The sequence below is a fragment of the Aphelocoma coerulescens genome, assembly GCF_041296385.1.
Source record: "Aphelocoma coerulescens isolate FSJ_1873_10779 chromosome Z unlocalized genomic scaffold, UR_Acoe_1.0 ChrZ, whole genome shotgun sequence".
Taxonomy (NCBI): domain Eukaryota; kingdom Metazoa; phylum Chordata; class Aves; order Passeriformes; family Corvidae; genus Aphelocoma; species Aphelocoma coerulescens.
The window spans coordinates 445,017-466,393 of NW_027184085.1; the positions used below are offsets into that span (position 1 = coordinate 445,017).

Here is a 21,377-nt window from a genome sequence, read left to right on the forward strand (position 1 = left end):
GCTAAATGATTTTAAATCTGAAAGAAACTACAGGAGCCTCCAGTCTTACTTTTTTGGCATATTGTGAAACTAAGTAACACATTGGAATAAAATATAATGGTACAATTTAATTTCACCCCCTACAGAAAAGTCAGTACACATGTATAATGTTGCTTGTGCCAGTGTTTGAGGGAACCAGGCTTGTGGCACTGTTACACAGCATGTCCTGTAATAAAAAATGAAGTTCATGCTTTTTTGCTCAGCACATCAGCTCATTATTTTATGCAATTTTTATGATGCAACTCATCAAATGATGCAATTTTCTTGATCTATTACGATTTAGAACTGACAGTTTCTGGGAATCTCTCATTTCTCATATGGTAAGCTAATAAATATCACTTTTACTCCCGCATATATAATTGCAAATTGATTTTCAAGTTAGATCACTTAGCTTCACTTTTCATTGTCTAATGTGGCCTTATATAATGCTAAATACTGAGGCTGTTGAGTAACTAGAGAGTAAAACAATTGATTTTTTAAATAATAATTGTCTGTGGTCAATTATCATAGAAGGGGGGATGTGTGTATTTCAGCCTTGTAGGACAAACACTGATTCCCATGAACGAATCTGTAGAAGATTTGAGGGTAACTCAAGTCCATTAACACTTCTGAAGCCTTGAAGCAGATGTCTCTTGTTTTTAACTCCTGCAGTTCTTCTGTGTAGTTGGCAAGGACAGGTGGGCATTTTCAAAAGCCTACAAAGGGGCATCTTGTCTACCTCATTGGATAACTAAACTTTGGCCAAAAATCTCCCAAACCCCTTGAAGACCTCGAGGCTTTCCTGTAAGTGATTCAGGGATCTTGGGCATAAAGTTTATGTACAAGAAAACTGAGGATCAGATCTCAGACAAATCTCCGTGGCCAAATGTATTTGGAGATCCATGATCTTACGTTCCTCTATCTGTTCCTTTTCATCAGCTTTTCTTCACGGGTCGCTTTTCATCAGCTTTTCTTCTTAAACTTCTCTGTGTTGCAGTGGAGACCAGACTGGACCTACCTTCAGCCCTTCATGATGTTTCCAGTACTTTCCTCTGTGCTTCCTGGCACTGTGCTCTGTGCCATCCACACATCCCTGGGATGGCTGATTGCATTTCCATACCTGGGTGCTTTGACCAGATCTTTCCGAGAAAATGCTCTGGGAAAGCAAATTTGTGCTCCAGTGCTGCAATGCTGTTACACTGTCTTATCTCTGACTCCATGTAAATATTGTTGCAGAGGGTTAAGGTTTAAGTAACTTAAACTACATTGTCTCTGCTAAGAGGTTTTTTATCAGGAAGGTAACGGAGTTCACTTGAGAGGAAATTAATTTCCTTGCAGAAATCCAATACATCCGTTTTCACTGGGAAGGAAAGAGAAAGAAGTAAAATCCAGACTGTTTCCAGATTGAGAGAAACAGTGACTGTAGGTTTTGGAAAGTGATAAAGGTACTTGAGGGAGGCCACTTGCTTTTTGCTTTCCTTACCTGTGTGGGACTGAGCCTGGGTATGTCAAGCCACTTCCAGTAAGGTGCCAACAGCTGGGTGAAGGGGAATATGACAGCAGTCAACTCCTCTTGCATGCCACTGAGTTGTGCGTCCTTCCTTGATGTTGTTTTTATTTCTAGTGCATATTATAATAATTCTTCATTCCTATACATTTGCTATTTAAGATTTTGTAAAGCATGACTGGAGACTACTATAAAGCATTTGTGACTACTAATGACCTGCTGACTGGTGCCTGGGACTTCAGGCAATTTACTAATCAATATTTGCTTAAAAAGTAGTGTGATTTGTGGTGTTTTTATTACTAGTCATGAGAAATAACAATTGCTTTTTCTTGTCAAAATTAGAAGTACAAAATATCCATATTTAACACAGTGATTCGAGAAGAATCTGTATTTAGCTTCTATTTTAAATTTAATAGAATCAGATGTACTCAATCATATCCAGTTTTGACTGCTTAATTGAAATCAGTGAGGCAGAACCTGCACTGTTGTTCACTGACATTTCTTCACCATCACAATTTGGATTACAGTAACTGATAGTATGTTGTCATCTGGATTTATCTACATCAAAACCTATTTTGTAGAATTCTGCAGGGCAGATTAAAAAAGAAAGAGAAACAGTATCAATATATACTGGCAATTATCTAAGGTCCACAGTTCTTCTCTAAACTTCTGTGTCATTTTCTCAGTAAACTCAGTTAATGTTGATGTTTTTAAACCATGCACTGTTGATTCCTGCCAAATGTACTTTTTGTTCTACAAATTTCCCTCCAGCTGTCCTTAGTTTTTTGAACCTAATTATTTTCATTTGAAAATTGGCAGAAAGAGCTAAGTGTTTTTTTTATAACAGTTCTGCCAAGTCCACTGGACCAAATTCTTACAAATGTAATTTGCCTGGCTTTGCAATCAGTTTAGTTTCCAGATGATTTGGCTCATCATAACTTTGAGAGAAACACATAATGGTGACAAGGTGCCCCGGCCAGATTAACTGAATGCTTTTTAAAAGTACATGTAGCCAATGAAGAAATAAACAAGAATCAGGGGGGTTGATTTAAAGCCTCTTAACTTTTTGTAATGGGATCTTGTACTTGAAGTCATGTTCATTTCAATTTACATGCAAGGTCCTTCAACATGCATAAATCTGTTTTAACTGTTTATTCCTGGAATAATCTACAGTCACAGGACAGTGTATAATCTTCATCATCTTTGTCTTGTTTTAACTCTATTACAGATTTACTGGCCTGCAGCAAAAGAAAAGGTAGAATTATGCAAATTAGCTGGGAAAGATGCCCATGTAAGTATGATGTATGTTTTTTATTATGGCTGAGGATTATGCATATCTATGTATTTTTTATTAAATGCAAAAAATGCTTTAGTAAGCTCTTGTTACACTTCTTCTGAACTAATGTCCTAAGTGTTTTTTCTTAATTGAAAAACAAAGTTACATTTCTGTTGGTTTTTAAATATTAATACTTAAAAAAATTCAATCTTGCAGGCATCAATCATGATATGTTGTTCTTTTGTGTAATAAATGCAGCTGAGAGATGAATGGCGTTTCCTCAAAAATGTATACCAGGCAGTATTTCCCTGGAATCCTCTTTTCTCACATTAAAATGCTTCTTTTTTTCTTGGGTGTATCCTGAATGTAACTTCATTATAATTCATTAAAGAAACAGTAGTAGAGCAGTGTACAAATCAACTTAATTTGCAGACAGCTGCAGTTGGGGTTTAAAAAAAAATCTCAGACTCAATGGCTTTTGCCAGAAACCACAAATCTTCTTTAGGAAGTATATTTAAGGTACATACGTGTACACAATACAACTTTTATATGTTTTGTGCAGCACAGATTACGTCATGTGTCTAGAGCCCACTCTAAATGTAAACATTTCCTGGCTGTAAAATAAAATTTCTTCCTTTCCTCTCCAAAAAAAATCTCCAGCATGTCGGTTACCAAGGTATCTTCCAGCTCAAAATGCTCTCAGCTCTCTGCCTGAAGAGTTTAGCTTTTTATTCTAACTTGTTACTACCCTTACCTTTACAGCAGTCAGAACCTAAACAATGCTGAGCATTGGAAATATTCTGATACTGGTGCATGTGGAAGATTTGTGCTGGTCTATTTCTACACTAAGAGAAAAAGGAGAAGGTCCTGAGAGGGAAATAGTTGTTTCGGACTCTCACTTAGATGCAGGGTGATGGCTTGAACATATGAACAAATCCTGTGTGTTCCCTCTGAAGTATCTGTTATGTGTTTTTGTGTTCATTTCGTTCTGGGCAAGGCTAAATCAAGGCTTTTCCCCCAGCCCCATGTATCATCCTTGCAAGCATGCCTGTGCTACTTACCAACAACAACAACATGGAGCAAGCCCAGCTAGAGCCAGGATGTCCCACTGGACTCAGAAATGACCAAATAAAAGTCACCAGTAAGATGTGGTTGGTGCAGAGACAAAGCATGCCCTTGGAAGTGTGTTGAAGCCTTTCAGCCCACCGCAGTCGCTTTAATCATGTGATCTTTGGTATTAAAGCATGTGCAGTACCCTGAGCTGGGAGCAAAGGCAGGAAGACTGGTAGCCAGACAAACCCAGTGGCTCTGCGACCTCTGCCCAATTGTTGACGGGTGGTGTTTGCTACAACACTGGCTGAACAGATTCCCTCCAAACCGTGGTGTGAGCAGACAGTTTCTCGTGGCTGTAAGCATACAGCAGAATTAGGTTTGCAAGTCTGATTGATGAACTGCCTGGTAGATAGCCACTGTCAAGTTATAGTCCTAACAGGTTTGAACTACTTGTAAACAGTTTCTGCTACAGTAGTTCTGAGTTTAAATACACCAATGCTATGGCTGTAACTTATATAAGCTTATATGGCTGTAACTTATATTCTATGTATAATGTGAAAGAGAAGAATAAACATGAAAAGTAACCTTTATCTTTCTTTTCCCAACAGACAGAGTGTGCCAATTTTATCCGAGTTCTTCAGCCGTACAACTGGACCCATGTTTATGTCTGTGGCACAGGAGCGTTTCACCCTCTCTGTGGATACATTGAGCTTGGAACTCACAAAGAGGTAATTTAACTTTCTCACTAGTCTGACATGTCAAGGAATAGCCCTCATCTTGTGTAGCATTCATCATAGATTGGAAAATACTATGTGAGTGTGTAAAAAATGACCTGACAGCAGCTTGCATAAATAACAGGGTAAGTGGTGGATTCTGTGGGTCAGACGGGAACTCTTGTTCTCACATTTGCTATGTGCATATCGCTTTTGAACAAAGCACTTTTCCTCAGGCTTAATACACAAAGTTCTTCAGAATGACACTTCCATGTGATTAACTAAGTGAAGAGAACATCTGACCCAGATGTCTTCCTTTCTAGTAAGTCATTTCTGCACATACTTTCCTTGCGCACACACATTCAGAGTTCAAGATGAAACTTGTGGTTCTGTCTTTAATGTACATATACCGCAGAGGGTTTCCTGTGCCTTGTGCGTGAGAGTAATAAACACTTTGAAAAGGTTCTCTAAGCCTGAGTCCAGAGACAGCATCTCAGGACTTTGCAGTGTGTTGCAGTCTGGTCACCAAGCAGGTCTTGGATGTCCTCCATCACTAGTGGCATATTCCTGAGCTGAAGTTAGCAGCTGACTGGTCTTCATTTACTGGTGACAAAGAAATCACTATCCTAAGTGGTAAATGTTTGAGACCTAACCCCCACAACAGAAGAATTTTAGTGTTGTGTCAAGCAGCCACTTAGTACACAAGTCTCTTTTTAACTCCTATATGTATCACACCTTGGCTGTATTTATCCCACTGATACTGTTCTCAGACAGTGTTGAGATGTGTGTGACCTGTCCCTCTGCTTGCCTGTGGTGCAGGCTTCCTATGCTGCTATAGAAATAGCTTTCTCTTTTCTTCAGGGCTTGGTGAAATTCTATAGGAATATAGGAAATGAGGTTTAAAGTTAATAAATGCAATAACCTGAAACAGAATAATAGAATTATAGAATGGTTTGGGTTGAAAGGGCCCTTAAAAATTATCTCGTTTCAACCTCCCTACCATGGACAGGGATGCCTTCCACTAGACCAGGTTACTCAAAGCCCCATCTAGCCTGGCCTTGAACACTTCCAGGGATGGGGCATCCACAGCTTCTTTGGGCAATCTGTGCCGGGGCCTCACCACCTTCAAAGGAAACAATTTTCTTCCTGCTATCTTATCTAAACCTACCATATTTCATTAAAAGCCAGTCCCCCTTGTTCTATCACTGACACATGGAATCGAGGGAAGGTCCTCATGGAAAAAAAAGTGATTAAGCTTGCCCAGACTGAGACCCATAATTATGTACCCCCCAATCTGTGTGTTGGATGACCAACCCAGAGGGGCTGCCTATGCAACAGAAAACTGAAGCTATGAGAGATCTACTTGGTGGTGTTCTTTCCCTAATAAACCATTAATGCTCCTGGTATTGTCTGGTATATCCTGTATAATTTGGCTTACAATGAAATAATTTGTTGGCTTCTTTGCTTTGCTACTTTAGATATTCCGGTTGAAGCAACTGAAATTTTAGATCCCTTGTATCATGCTGGTTTCTTAGCTGAATGATCAAATACACAGCTGAATGGAACAGAACAGCTCTCAGCAAGAGTGTAAGTAAGGCTCTGGTTTACCTCTGGCTCATTAGCAAGATTCCTTATTCACTCTACCATTGCCCTACTTCATTTCAACTACTTCATTTGTGAAGGTTATTTTCACCAGACCTTATGAAATTATGGATTTGGTCTGACTGTTCAGTCCGGCAGCCAGTCTAGACAAGGGGTCTGTCTCAGTTAGACAGGACCAATTACCTTAGAAAGGAAATGGAAGAAGAATCCTGGCATCGTGTTTCCTAATCCCCTCACTGTCTCCCAGTCCTGCCTCTCCCACATTCCTCCTGCTTGCTCAGCTGCAGTGGTAGGTTGGGCAGTGTTCAGCACTGCTCCTGCCTCTTCTGACAGAGAAGCTCTTCTACAGCCTCCTACTGAGTTATCAGCCTTGAATGGCATCAGGCATATTTTCCCTTTCCTTCTTGGAGCCCCAAACACCCTTCAGCCACCATCCTTCCACCACCTCTCCATATAAATGTGACAAGGCTGGAGGGTGCTGAGGATAGGCCCAGTGATGTGAATTTGACAGGCAGTTGAAAATGTCTCCTTGTAGGAACTGAAGCCAGGAGTCCTACAGGATAAGTCAAAGCACTTTTAGTGCAGATCCATTCTCTTAGTATTTTTTCATTCTTCCGTCCCTCCCCTTTTTAATTTGGTTTTTTTTTTTCAATTTAAATCTCTGGGTTATAAGAACAGATAATGAATGTCTGGTAATTAGCAACCTCTCCAGGAAGCTGTGGGATGCTTGGGAGAGCCAGGCCCTGAGATAGCCTCACGGAGGCTGTGAAACCAGGCAGTGCTCTGCTGACCTTTGAAAGCTGCTCGTGGATCTGCACAGTGCTCTCCTGGCCAATGCCAGAGCTGTGAAAACAGAGAGAAAAACAGTGTGGATCAGGTGACTCAAAACCACAGCAGACACTGCTTTTGAAGCAGCACAAATCCCCAACAGAATCACACAATTAAAGGGGATTAAAGTCCTTGTCTTGTTATTGCTCGAGTCGCTGCCAAAACTTCTCTTGGCTGGTGAAGAAGAGGCTTGGCCCGGTTGGTGCTGTTAGCCACAGCTCTCCAAGGGATGCTCTTTTCTTTGAAAGCTTTGCCCGAAGTGAAAGCAGGAGGTTAATTCTGTGTGAATGCTTGGTAGTGTCCATTAGTTTGTCGGGGTGAAGCCTGAAATACTTGATGTTGATCTGTAACTCCCTTGGTCCCCTGAGTATTGCTGGACTTGCAGACAGCCTCTTCGCATGTGATAAGGCAAGGGTTCCCTGAGCAGCTCAGGGTTGCACATCCTAGAACTAAGGACAATTGGACACCAGCGTAGCATTGTAAGAAAAAAAAAAAAATCAGTTTAGTTCTGTCCTTGCTCTGCTCATTGTAGGAGCCTGAGAATTTGGTTTGCTGGATATTCCACAGGTTTGGGAAGGTAACGAGTTTTTTGCTGGTTGAATTCTGCTTTGTATGAGCTAGGACGGCTGGAGGAAATTGAATTTATGTTCACGGATTGGAATTGATTTTTCTTTTCTCTTAAGGAGCTTAATTATTCAATATCCTGGGCTTTTGTCTTCTGAGCCTAGAGAGTTTAGGAGGCACCTCAATAACATAGAAAGGTTTGGTCATTTATAATCTGATGTCCATTAAGGATGAATTGAATTAATGTGTTGTGAAGTCTAATCCTATGTGGCCATCTTTGGACATACTTGCTTGTCATTTGTACTCTCCAGGCGTCTTGCAAGTCAGAGGTATGGAAACAAATAATTAAAATCACTTCACCTATTTTTAATCGTTTAAACCATGGAGGTGTTTTGATTTTTTTTTTAAACTAGCTTCTAAAGTTTTTTCTCTACAATAGACATTAAATCCACATTGAATGGGTTTTTGAGTACTAGAGGGATTTTAAGTATCACAGTAGATAGGAAAGCATGGTGAATGAAAATATGTTAAAAGCCATTCTCTAGGCAATCTCCCTTCTCTTAATGGCAGGACAATTCTGAAGATCAAGTCTCTATACCTGCAGAGAGTTCACTTTACTCCTCTGAGCTATCAATTTGCCTTCAGCAGGACTCACAGTGGATTTCAGCTTAAGTGTGCTTTCAGGAAACCACTGAAAGGGGCAAGTAAAAGAGCCCTTGTTGGCAATTCTGAACTATAAGAAAGCTTCAAATGGATGCTTACAGGAATCGACTTGTTGATTACCCACTGAAAACATAGGGAATCATTTTTAAATAATTTATTTTCTTTATCTTCCTCTATGCCCTTGTTCTGTGGCCCAGGAATTAATCACACGGTATTTGGAAACGACAAGGAAAAATCTATTCTGATATCTCTTGTATCGTTAGCCTTGTTAAAAATAATAAGAGAGAGCATATGCTCTTTCATTTTAAAAGAGTCTGAACTGTGTCTGCTGTGAACATTATTCAGCAGTCCCTGGAGAAATTTCTGAGTCAGCCAGAATCCCTTCAGGGTCTCCTGTTGCAACACAGTCTATCAGCACTTTCCCAAATAGAAGCCAATGCCTTTTAAGTACAATCCAGCTTTTCACTGGAGTAGAAATGAACAATGCATCTCCTTTTTTTTGAAAATAATTGTATTTTTTTAAGATTTGTGTTTCCCTATAGAGTGACCAGGATACAGTAAAACACTGAATGAAAATATACAGATGTAAAACAGACACAGACTGTAAACATCAATGCTGCGATGACAGCTGCACGATCTAACACATCTTTACTTTGTACATTAGCAGAACAGGCTGTCTAAGTGAGTTTTTCTCTGTAGCCACACCAGGATAATGAATTTGTGTTTATTCTCAGGAAATGGTATTCCGTTTGGATACCCAGAACCTGGAGTCTGGCAGGTTGAAATGCCGTTCGATCCCCAGCAGCCGTTTGCTTCAGTGCTGGCAGGTAAGGAGCCACCAGAGCCGGGTGCTTCCCTCGGACCTGCGATGGCTCAGGATGCGAGCCCGGGGGCTCAGCAGATGTCACCGCTGGAGCTCCTCTGGCGCTGGTCGTGTTTCCAGTGCTGGTCTGTGCTCTCAGAGCTGGGGAAGCCTTCAGGCTGCAGACAGCACAGAGCTGGAAGGGCAGCCGTGCAAACAGAAGCATTAGAATGCCTGTAAAGCCTCTGTCAGCTGGACAGGAAGGCAGTTTCATCCTCACCCAGTCATTGCTCCTTTAAGAGGACAACAAAAAAACCTGCAGGGACAGGGAGTGATTGAAGCCCTTTTGGGCCTCTTTCTGCAATTATCAATATGTTCTGCCCTTTGAAGTCTGCTGACATGCACTATTTCCATAACTACGTTTCTGAGGTTTCTATTTACTCGAGTAGCCACTTCTGAAGCTGGGAGCCGAGGAACAGGACAGTGCGCTCTGCCTGCTGCGTGCATCGCAGCACTGTGTGGTCTGACATTTGGGGCCGAGGAATGTCAGCTTGAGTGATTTAAAACCACTCTAAGAGCTACTTTTGTCATGGTTTGGTTCATAGCTTTGGACAATTCTCATTTAACTTGTCTGTCAAGCATATGAATACAAGATGAGAGTGAAGCACCATGACGTTTTCATTTACAGCCAGAGAGCAGTGATGACAATGCTTTGAAGTATCGGTCACTCTGTGTTATAAAAAGAATATGACTAATGTTCAGTCTTTATTCTCAGATAATAAGATAGATGATTTGTGATTCTGACCCTACAGATGGGGCAGGACTTCCTTTATTAAAAACAATAGATTAAAGCCTGTGCTTATTCTTCTCAGAGACCCCTAGTACTCTTTAATGACTGTGAAGTCTATTTTTAAAATGGGAATCCAGAAACTTTAACTTTTTTTTTTTTTTAATGCAAGCAGTAGAACTCTGTGATTTATTGCAGCATTTCCTAATTTCAGTAGCATTCTAGTGCTTTGACTGTTCTATTAAATCTTGTGAAATGAAGAAGCTGCTCTCCTTTAGCTACCTAAGACATGAACTTTGCTACGTAACAATTTTTTGCTCTAGATAAAATTAAGGGTCAGGGTATTCTAGTATCCCTTTTTTGATTGTGCCTGGTGTCAAGTGCTTCACAATAATGTACAAGGAGCACTGTAAAGAGTTACAGGCCTGACCAGAGAATGTGTTTCTGCTCTATCTTTGGATGCTAACCTTATTCCCAAATGAACGAGGAGAGCAGTACAGTTCATGCATAAGATGCTGCCCTGGAGCTCAGGTGAGATCATTTCCCATCTCTGCCACTGATGAGCAGAGTAACCTTGGTGTGTCACTTCTCTCTGTCTACCGCCAAATGGCAGTAAAGATTACTTGTATCCTTCAGAGAACACTTTTTATTCAGTTATACATTTATGAGCTAAGTAATATCTAACTGTATTTTCACTCATATATGTAAGTTAATGCAGCTGAGTAATTTTCATTCTTTGTAGAAATAGGTCATCTGAGTACTACATGACATATCACTTCAAGTAAATCCCACAGATAAATTGGAAAAACTAGTCCTTTTGACTGAAGAATCACCTGCTGATCATCCATCCTCTATTACAAATTACCACTCACCAAAACTGTTCAGGACGTAGCAGGAACTTGGAATGAGAGATACCAAACACTGAGAGAAGTGCTGAAAGTGCCTTGTCAGCAGAGCCTAAGCAAGGATGGAGAATTTCTGTTGGCCCTTCAGATGCATCGATCACCGAGTGCCTGTCAGTTGGCAAACACCAATTACCCTGCCCATTCCTCATTATGACAAATACCTTTCAGAACGCACTATTGCCCAATAATCTGTCTTGTTGTACAGTGATAGTTTGTAATTAAACTTCTTGTTCCCTGGAGGGCCCTAGTTTTGGCTTCCTAAGAGAGAAAGTGCAATGTGATAGATGTATCGCTTTTTTTCACTTCAGACGAATGGAACAAATGTCCAGATTTGCCCGAATGACTGCCAAAATGCAATCTTTAAAAATTCAAAACAAAACAAAAAAACTAGCAGTTTGTTTATTTGAAGGAATTCTGCCAGTATTTGGAAGCAACATAGATGCAAGAACAAATGGTTATTTAATTATTTTAAAGCACTAGTATTGTATTTATTGGCCTATTGTTTGTCCTAAATTCAGCTGTTTCCATGATGTTTAGTCTTCTTAATACAAAACGTAAATTCACAGTTAATATCCTGAGGATTTTTAAAACCCTGGGCTAGGGACGGGCACAGGGACAACGTAAGGGGGGGCTGGGCTACCGCTGGGCCCGCAGGGGCTGGAGGGGGCGGCGGGAACACCGGGGCTACCGGCGGAGGCGCCCCGCTGGGACAAGCGGTGGAGCCGCGGGCGCTGCCTGAGGGCCGGGACAGGCGGGACCTCGGGCTCAGGAGCGGCGCTGCAGCTGCGAGCGGCGCCACAGGAGCCTGGGCTTGGGGGGGGCAGGCGGCAATGGAGGGGGCGATGCTTCCAGGGGTCCCAGCCCTTCTCTTTCTTGTTTCCCCTTTGCTCCTTTCCTTGGGTCTCTGACAGCTTTAAAATTCTTATCCCTTAGACCCTATGTTTCCCACCCAGCATGAAGCGTACTTGCTTTCTTCTGCGTTAACGAGTTCTTTTGAATTTATAAATACTCGTATTAGCGGTGATGGCGCCCGCCCGCGGAGTGATCCGCCAGGAGGGACTATTTGTGATGCGGTCCTGCCCGCGGAGGGATCACCGGTGATGCGGCCCCACGCGGAGTGATCCGCCAGGAGGGACTATTTGTGATGCGATCCTGCCCGCGGAGGGATCAGCGCTGGTGCCGCTCCAACCGCGCGGCCGTGAAAAACGAGCTTCACTCTTTGTAGAATTTGAAGGAAAGTTGAAGAAAAGGGACAGTTTAATGAAAGTTTAATAAAATCAGGAGACAGCAGCAAAAACGCCGCTACGGCCGGGTGCTTCGCAGAGAGACAAAGGCGCACCTTTACAGCCAAAAGAGCCTCTTTAACACCGAGCTCCCTCTGCCGGCTCCCAATCCCAGCCCGCGCTCCCGGGCAGGGTTTCTTTCGGACCAGGGCTGCGTTTCCATCCTCCGCTCTGGGAGTCACCAGGTGCGTTAGGAACGAGCCGATCCCGCTCTCTGAGACACAAGGGCTCGCTCCAGGAGACTGTTCCTGTTCCTCTGTTCCAGCCGCTCTGCTCTCCCCAAAGCACCATTTCCTCGGAGCTCCTCTGAAACTGCATTTCAATGGACCGAGGGCTCCAGAAGCTGCAGACTCGTGCAATGGGGGTTTTTTGGGAAGCGACCTTAAGCTCTTGCAGTTCCACCTCTGTCATGAGAATTTCAGGGCTCTAAGACTCACAGAACGATTTGGGCTTGGAAGGACCTTAAAGCTCATCCAGTGCCACCGCTGCCACGGGCAGGGACACTTCCCACTGTCCCAGGCTGCTCCAGCCCCAATGTCCAGCCTGGCCCTGAGCACTGCCAGGGATCCAGGGGCAGCCACAGCTGCTCTGGGCGAACTCTGCCGGGGTCTCCCCCACCTCCCAGCCAGGAATTCCCAATTCCCAATCTCCCATCCATCGCTGCCCTCTGGCACTGGGAAGCCATTCCCTGTGTCCTGTCCCTCCGTCCCTTGGAAATCCTTTCTCTATCTTTTCCTGCGGCCCCTTCAGGCACTGGGCGGCCCCCGCTGGGTCACCCCGAAGCTGCTCCTCTGCCGGCCTGTCCCGGGGTGTCCGGTGTGTCCCTGTGTGTCCCTGTGTGTCCCGGTGCGTCCCGGTCTGTCCCGGGGTGTCCCGGTGTTTCCCGGTCTGTCCCGCTGTTCCCCGTGTCGCTCCGCGCGCGCTGCGCCACGTGACTCTCCCACCGCCCCGCGGGGAGGGGGGGCCTGACCCGCGCCACGCCCCCTGCGCGCGCGCTCCGCCGGGGTCACGTGGTTCCCCGCGCGTCACGTGATCGGGGCGGCGGCGGCGGCGCGGGAGCCGCCGGGAAGCGCCAGGCGGGACCGGGCCGGGATCGGGCCCAGCGCAGCCGCGGCCCTGCCCGAGCCCTGCGAGCCGCCAGCCCGCCATGGACCGCCGGGACCTTTCCGGATCGGCCGCCCGCTTGGCAGCCGCCCCCCCCTCCCTCCGCCGGGCCCGCCCCGCGCCCCCCCCGGCGCTCCGTGACTCGCCGGCGGCTCCGCGGCTCCTCCGTCGTTCGCCGGTGGCGGCAGCCAAGAGATGGTGCGGGCCTAGCGGAGCGACCAGCGCAGGTGAGCGCGGCCGGGCCTGGCCTCCCGCCGGCACCGGGGCAGCGCCGGGGCCGCGCCGTCCCCGCCCCGGGCACTCCCGGCACATCCCGGCACCCCCTGGGCGGCCCCAGCCGGCCCGAGGGCGGCATCGGCCGCTCCAGGCGCAGCTCCCGCCGGGACCCGCGGCTTTCCCCGCGCTCGCGCCCCGCTGTGGGGGACACCCCGGGAGGGCGGGGGTCCCTCCCCGGGCAGCGCAACCCGGGGCATTCCCTGGAACGGGGACTCGGGGCGGGCTCGGGGCCGGCGGGGCCGCTGCGCTGCCCTCCCCGCTGATGGGTTGAATGGTGTTCCGCTCATTGGCTTTGTCAGGGCTTTGTTCCTTCCCCTTTGCTCTCCCGGTTTGCGGCCGGAGCCGCTCCGGGATGGAGCGGGCCAGCACCGGCACGGGCTGCGGGGCTCTGGGGGCGGCCGGCGGCTCTGGGCGGCTCCGCGGGGCTGCCGTGCTCGGGGAATTGGCTTCCGCCGGCTGCTGCCGAAGGTCAGCGAGGGAAGAGTCGCGGGTCCGGACACAATCCCGTCCGGACGGAGTAGGTGGCTCTTACGTAAAGCCTCATCCTTGGGGGGGTTGTGTTGGACTTTGTAAAAGAGCAGTCGCTTAACGTTCCTGGGCTCTGGGCTGACTTTTTTCCTTTTTTGCCATTTTTCAATGAACAAACCAAAGCGAGAAAGTGTTGAGAGGTGTAAGCCGGGTATCAGTGCATTCAGTGCTGTGCCTGTGATTCTCTTCTGGAGATGAGCAAGTGGTTCACTGGATTCTGGGGGAGAACTGAGTGCTTCTGCCCAAAGCTCGCTCACAGCCTGGGCAGATGCTGTACAGTGGAAAGGGAAAAGGGGCAGGTGTGGGACCCACTGTCCCCCCGGCTCATCTCTTGCCTTATGACGGCCTTGTTTGGTCATTTTCTCAGGAGTGCCGGTGCTTTGAAGCATTCCCACGTTCCCAGTGCTGGCAGCCAGGCACCCACCTGCCCCTGTGGGACTGCCCAGGCCCTTCCTCAGTGCCACTCTTTGGAATGAGCTGGTTCTGCTGGGGCCTGTGTGTTTATTTGTCACCTGGGCTCCCTCCCAGCTACTGAACTCCTCTCAGGTGTATTCCTAGTTGCTGACATTCCTTTAAAACTACCGAATTCTTCTCTCAGGTCCCTGGCAAACGGGGCTTTGCAGCCTGGGGGAGTTATTGCAAAACGGGGTCTAGTGAAGTGCTCTGCAGGAGTGGTTGTGCACCTGAGTGGTCATTTAATTGTCTCCTCTAATGAGGGAAACGTGATTAAATGATGCCTTTTCCTGGCCTTAAAATCAAGAGTCATACACGGTTCGAAGGGGAAAAGGGATTTTACCTTGGTATTTATTTTAAGGATCCTTAGGTGCACACGTCCAGGTCATATGCATCGAGATGCACCCCGCCGAGTCTCTGTGTCCCCCCCTCTCCCCCAACATTAGGTGTAACATTATAGGTGTTACTAATTAGCATATCTATCAAAGATTCCCCAATGAGAGGCTCAAGTGAGCCCCCCTCCCCAAGGAACCTTCCCCTGGATGGTTCTATCTTGGTTTACAGAATGTGTTCTGGAGACGACCGTGGGGTCTGGGGCACACTGATCCCTAGCTACGAAGCTTCTAAAATGTTGAGTCTCTCAGCTTGACAAACAAGTCCAAGAATGTAGGCAAAAAGCACTAGGAATACAGAATTTGTAAAAAGGTACAACAGGGGTATAAAAGAAAAGGCAAAAATCCTCATGGCATCACTAGCAATCTTGTGCCCGTTGCTGGGCAGTTTCAGCTCGTGTCTGTGCTATGTCATGGGTGTCTGTGTTCTGTAGTTTGTGTCCATCCTCTCCTGTGTCACAGGCCTTTGTTACATCTCGGTGCTTTATGGGCCTCGCTCTGGGCCGTAGCGGCAGCGGGGGTCTCTGCTCGCGTGCTTTCCCAGATCGGGCTCATTCCGGCATCTTTACAGTTTTGCTTTTGGAGACCAGGAGAAGTACACAAGATGTTCTCCTCCATCTTCCTTCTCACTTTTGGTAGTATCTTTTCTTTCATGGGCCATGGACTTCTCTATGAAGTGTATTAGACCCTCCTCACTGTGGTAGTTCCATAGGTTCCATTGCCTCAAAGCATATCGGGTCTAGAATTTATCTTCTGGAGAGTTATCTCAAGTCCTCGTGTCATCTTTGCTTCTATTTGGTGTGCTTACACTTGGAGCTGCCCTGCCCTGGCACGTAGAGTCGTGGCTGGGTTGAACAGTTGTAAAACTTTGTGGTTCATCTCTTGGCTGTGGGGTTTTGTGTAGAAAACTTATGGGCCTGGTGTATGGGGATAACTCCGAGCTGTCAGCTACTTGTAGACTGTCTCATGTTGTCTTGCAGGTCCCCGAGGCCGATTCTGATCCCTGCAGTCACCGATGCTACCGCTTTTCCCAGAATCTACCCTTCCACGTCAGGGAGCAGCAGTTGGAAGATGTGTTGAAGCGTCTTCATCGGTGGAGTGTTGTGAGTAAGGGCTGCAGTCAGTGTGTAAGCTGAAGAAGGGTGTCTGTCTGTGAGAGTGTGTGTCTGTCTGTGTCTGCGTGTGTCAGTCTGTGAGAGCGTGTGTGACTGGTTCTAACCTTGTGTGTGGGATTTTTGCCTTTCAGTTTTTTCAACTGATTTTTAACTTTATAATAAGAAAACAGCCAGCTGTGAGGTTTTTTTTCCCCCATCTGGGTTTTGTTTTTCCTTGGTCCCGTCCTGTCTGCGAGGTGATGTTCATCGCCAAGGTTTGGGTGCAGCCAAACAAACAGCCTCCCTAACAGGGTGGAGAGTACCCAGTGGAGGTTAGGAATACAGGGAAAAGGTGCACCAGCCCTCATACCACCCCTGACAGCACCATTTTCCCCCCACCAGCAGCACAGTGCAGCAACCCTGGAACCCTCACTGCAGCAGAGCTCAGTAACCCTGGTGCTGGGATAACCCTGGAACCCTCAGAGGAGGACAAGCCCCACACCAAAAAGTTAGGGATGACAGCTGCAGTCTGGAGAGTGACAGGTACGGGTTGAGGGCTGGGGCGTGTAGAGCAGGAGTGAGGGGTTCCAGGCAGCAATAGCAGTGAGGGGTATAAAGTAGAGGGGGTTAAAGGTTAGGGGATAAAGGGACAAAAGTCAGGGCATAGGTTGGGGGGTCAGGGAATCAAAGGTGAAAGTCCAGGGGTCGAAGGTCAAGGTGGTCAATGTCAAAGCACAGAGGTCACATGTAGAAGGTTGGGGCAAAGGTCACAGGGCTCGGGGGGTCAAAGGTCCTGGGGTCAGGTGTCATGGGTCAAAAGGCAAGGGTCAAAGGGCTCAGGTTGGGGGGGGTCAAAGGGCAGGGCTCAAGGTGTAAAGGTGGATGGTCAGGGGTCAGGGATCAAAGGTCAGGTTGTCAAGGAATGGGTCGAGGGGTCAAAGGTCAGGGGGGGGTAAAAGGTCAAGGCTCAGGCTCAGGATTAGAGGTTTCAGCATGATTTTCCATGGTGGTTCCCAGTGTGGGGACACGGGGTGTGGGGTCAGTGGCGCCGGGGGCAGGCAGGAGCCCCATGGGCAGTGGCCGGCAGCGGCGGGGACGTCTCCGTCCGGGTCGCGCCCCTCCACTCCCAGCAGAAGCCCCCCTGCGCTGTGCGGTGCCCGGCCGCACTCCTTGCCCTCCCTGCCGCTGCCTTCCCGCACTCCCACCGCACCCCCTGCTCCCCTCCAGCCCAGGGAAATGCAGGAAAACACAAAATCATCGAGGTGGAACAGTCACCGGAGCTGCCCGAGCCATCCCCCCGCCTGAAGGCGGCAGCTGCCCAGAGCCGGGAGCACCCAGCAGGATGCAGCTCCTCTTTCCCAGGAGCTGGAGGCAGGGTTTCCCAGGCAGGGGGAGCAGGGAGAATTTCAGCTCCCAGCAGCTCTCTGTGAGTGCTGGATGGACTCTGGGCTGAGCCAGGTGGGAGGTGTGGGTGGTGTTCATGTCCTCAGGAGCTGCTCGAATCCACCTTAAACTCCTGGAGTGGTCTGTGCTGGGAAGAACCTTACAGACCATCCTGTTCAGCCCCTTGCCATGGTCAGGGACACCTTCCTGGGGTGTCTGTGCCAGAGTGGTGGAATGGGCAGGACTTTTTCCCTGAGCCCAATCCCGGGCAATACTGGGGTTCCCATGGGAAGAAGCCTGTGAGCTGCATTTCCGGAGCTGGGAGCCTCCATGCCTGGGAGTGTTCCCAGTACCGCTCTTTGGTTTTTTCCATAACTGGGCATGATGTTTCTCCCCAGAGCAAGGTGGTTTTCCCTGGATTGTTGGGGTTACACACTGGCTGTTTGACAGCTCTGTTGTCTCTTTGTCCTGAATGGAAGAGCGAGGAACGGGAGATGCTCCCAACTGTCACAGGGATGTGGGAACAGCCCAGTTCCAGTGAGGAATGTGATGCCCAGCTTGTGGCGTGTGCCCTGAGATGGTCTTTCCTGTTGTTTTGTCCTTAGAGCCTGTTGGAGTGCTGGCCTGGATTTGGGAGGAGCCAAGTAGCCTGGAGCAGTGAGGTTTTTCCTGTCAGAAATCCATGCTGGGGATGTTTTCCCTGGCTGTCCCAAGGGGAAGGAACAGCTCTGGAGTTTTTGCAGCCACAGGCTGGGGATGCATCCCCTGAAAACCAGTTCAGGATCGTTCATCTGACTCTGTCCTTGACCTGTGGCTTCCAGGGAGCCTTCTGGTCTTCTGGATATTCCCAGGAGAGGATATTCAACCACCTGACTTTTAAGCCAGGAATTGCAAACCCAGTAAGTCAGTCACATTCTATGGGAGCTGCCCCAATGGTGGGATGGCAGAGGGCACAGCCCACGCTGCTGTTTGGGACATTCCCAGCTGGAACGGGAGCCAGCTGGGCATTTTGGAGCGCTGAGGCCACAAGGGCAGCCTTGAGTGGCATTCCCAGGCAATGCTGAGGCATCCCATGCCTGTGGCACGTGGCAACACATGCCTGATGTGGAGCAGAGAGAGGAAGGGAGAAATTCTGAGTTGATGGGAGGAATGGAATTGGGCTTTCCAGAATGGAATTGGTATAGGTGCTGATGGTATCATGGAATCATGGGGTGGCTTGGAAGGGACACAAAGACCCTCTGGGCTCTGTTTTCCCATCCCATGGCAAAGAACACATCCAAAACTGCCTCCTCACCCTCATGGAATGGCAATGGGTGTTGGGAGCTCTGGCAGGAGCACCTGGAGACCAGGTAAGAATAGCAATGGGATTGTTTTGGCTGCTGCTGGATGTGGTTTTCTCTTTTCAGGATGTTCCTCTGATCGATGTTTTCACAGTAGCTTGCTAGGCCTCATTTGAGGATAATTCCAAGAATTTGGAAGTAGTTGGAAAAGAGTGAGGACAAAAGGTGAACCTGATCCATTTCTAGTAATTCTGAACTTCTCTTGCAGCACCATTCTGGGGGAAAGCTGGTTAAAGGATAAAGATGCAGAGGAACAAGTGTTGTCAACCCCCCTGCCTCCCTGACAGAGCAAAGCTTTCTGCAATCCCAGTAAATCTCTTGGAGAAACTGTGGGATCACAAGGTTTCCTAGGAAAGGAAAACTAAGGACAGAGATGAGGAAAGAGGCTTCCAATTAATAATGATTTGATGGAGGTAGGAATGATTCTTGTATGTTTGATGCACCCCTTTTTATTCCTGGGATAATTTTAAATGATTTCTTTAAAAACTCATTTTGATTTGGGAATTCAAATTAGAGAGGAAGCGATGCAAAATAAATGCAGGGAGAGATCACAGAATCATCCTGGAATGGCAGAATAGTTTGGGTGGGAAGGGACCTTAAGGATCACCTCATTCCATCCACAGGGTGCTCCAAGCCCCGGCCAGCCTGGCCTCAAACACTTCCAGGGATGGGGCAGCCACGATTTCCCTGGGTTTCCGAGCACAAGAGGAAATTTCCAGCAGGAAGTGAGGGGTTTCCTTTGCTCTGCCTGGCCCTAGCAGGGCTTTGGGAGGCAGAGGGTGTGGGAACAGGAGCTTTGTCCACTGCCTTGGGGGAGTCTCTGATGTCCCAAAACCCAGCCGAGCAAGTGGTTGTGGTTTAACATCCCATTCAAAGGAGATGCCAGGCCAGGAACGGGAATGGACTGCAGAGCAGGGATGGTGCCCAGCAGAGGGGTGACCGTCCAGGGGGTCCCAGCAGTCCATCCCTGCTGGCCAGGTTTGGGATGAGCAGGTTGGTGACTGTCCCTGTGCTTGCTCTGCAGGATGAGGAAGCCAGGCCTGCTGAGGAGGAAGATGAGGAGGTGTGGGAGGATGGAGACAGCGGCCACCAAAGGCTGCGGAAGGCACAGATCCAGGTAGGAGACGTTGCCTTCCGAGGAGAGGGACTTGTCTGTCCCGTTGGAATTTGGGGCGTGAGGCCAGTGGAACAAAGGGTTTGATTCCATTTTCTTACTCGGGTTTTCACGTGCCTTAAGAGAGCTTTGTGAAAATGTCATTATCCCTGATTGAATCTCTGCAAAACAGGGATTGAAGCTTTCAGAAGGGGCCCAACCCTGCCTGCACGTATCCAAGTGCAGCCCCCACTCCCTGTTTTTGTGTACAGCTGGGATGAGACCTCAGCTGCTGCTACTTGCCCACTCACAAGTTGTGTAGCTCAGAGCCTCAGCCATGAAGGGCCAGGCTGTGTTTAAAACAGCCCAAGGTACCAGAGAGCTGAAGTAATTTCCTAGCAGGTAACTTGACTTGGAAGCTGCATTCTAAAATTTGTCCACATTTAATTTATGTCCCACGTGGAGACACCTAAAGAAGCAGAGGTGGGGTGTTCCTAAGAAAAGAACATCTAAATTCTTTGGTGGTAGAGGGCTTAAAATTAAAGTCTGAGTGGAGGTGCCTTTAGGACACTTCCATTCCAGTATCTGAATGGAATTTACATGAAGTATCCAAATCCTGACAAGCTTGTATGAACTCCAAAGCCTCTGCAAGTGTTTTACAGCCAGGGAAGGAGATAAGAGTCTGGAGTCTCTTCCCAAAACCTGGCTGCTGGTTTGTTTGGCCAGGCATAGGAATAATTGTATATTCCCTGGGGCTGTCCTTATGGGGAGAGGTTTACTTATGTGCCCTGGGTTTATTCAGTGCCTCTTCAAAGTGATGGAAACTGATTTCATTGAAATGCCAGGGGTGCCAAATGTTTTCCCCAGCCCGAGCTCGGAGCCAGCCCAGTGGGAAGTGGTTTAATGGCCATTTTCCCACTCCCTCGGGGCAGCAGCACTGGAGCACTCGCACCCAACCGTGCCCGAGGTGCCGAGTACTGGCAGGAGGCAAAGCCGGGGACGGGGCAGTAGGAGCTTGCAGTGCTCCTGGAATCGCAGAGCTGGAGCTGTGGGTTAGAACTCCCAGGAGCTGCTGCCTCACTCAAACCTCGTTTCAAGCTCAGCATCCCTCCTGCTCCCTTGGAATGATTGTTGCTTCTGTTGTTGCTCTTTCCCGATACATGATGATTATTATTGTAAATTCCCACTCCATTTCTTCCATAGCCCTTTGCTTCCCAGAGGTGGTGCTTTAGGCAAGCCCCTCCAGCCTGGGAAGGTGCTTTTGGCTCCGCACTCATTCCCAGTCCCCATGAGCAGCTGGACCTGTGCTGCCCCAGCAGATGCCCTTCCTTCCTTCCTTCCCTGCTGCACTTTGGCTTTTCGAGGGCTCTCTGGGGGGCTGAGGGAGAAGTTCTTTGTCATTCCAGGGCAGCATAAGCCCTGATCCCACTAAAAGCAGGAGGAATCATTTCATCCTTGTTTTTGGATACACCTTTAGTGTTTTCTCTCTTTTGCTGACACTGTGTGGTGAAGCAGCAGCTCCCTGGAATAATTTTTATTTGTAAAACAGTGAATTCCCTGCTGGAATCCCAGTCACAGCCCCCCAGATCAATGTGCAGTTTAAGGCCTTACACCCTGACCAGGACAAGTTCCTGTCCTTAGACATGGAAAACAGGGGAGAACTCAGACTGGATTGGAGCCAGCATCCAGAACGGGGAAAGTGAGGCAGCGTGC

The 21,377-nt window shown here is 47.8% G+C and overlaps 1 long non-coding RNA gene across 1 annotated transcript in view; it reads right to left on the reverse strand.

Annotated features, from left to right (window-relative positions):
• The window catches only part of LOC138103789 (uncharacterized), a 104,294-nt gene that overhangs the window by 60,439 nt on the left and 22,478 nt on the right, over window positions 1–21,377 (reverse strand). The window lies entirely within an intron of this gene.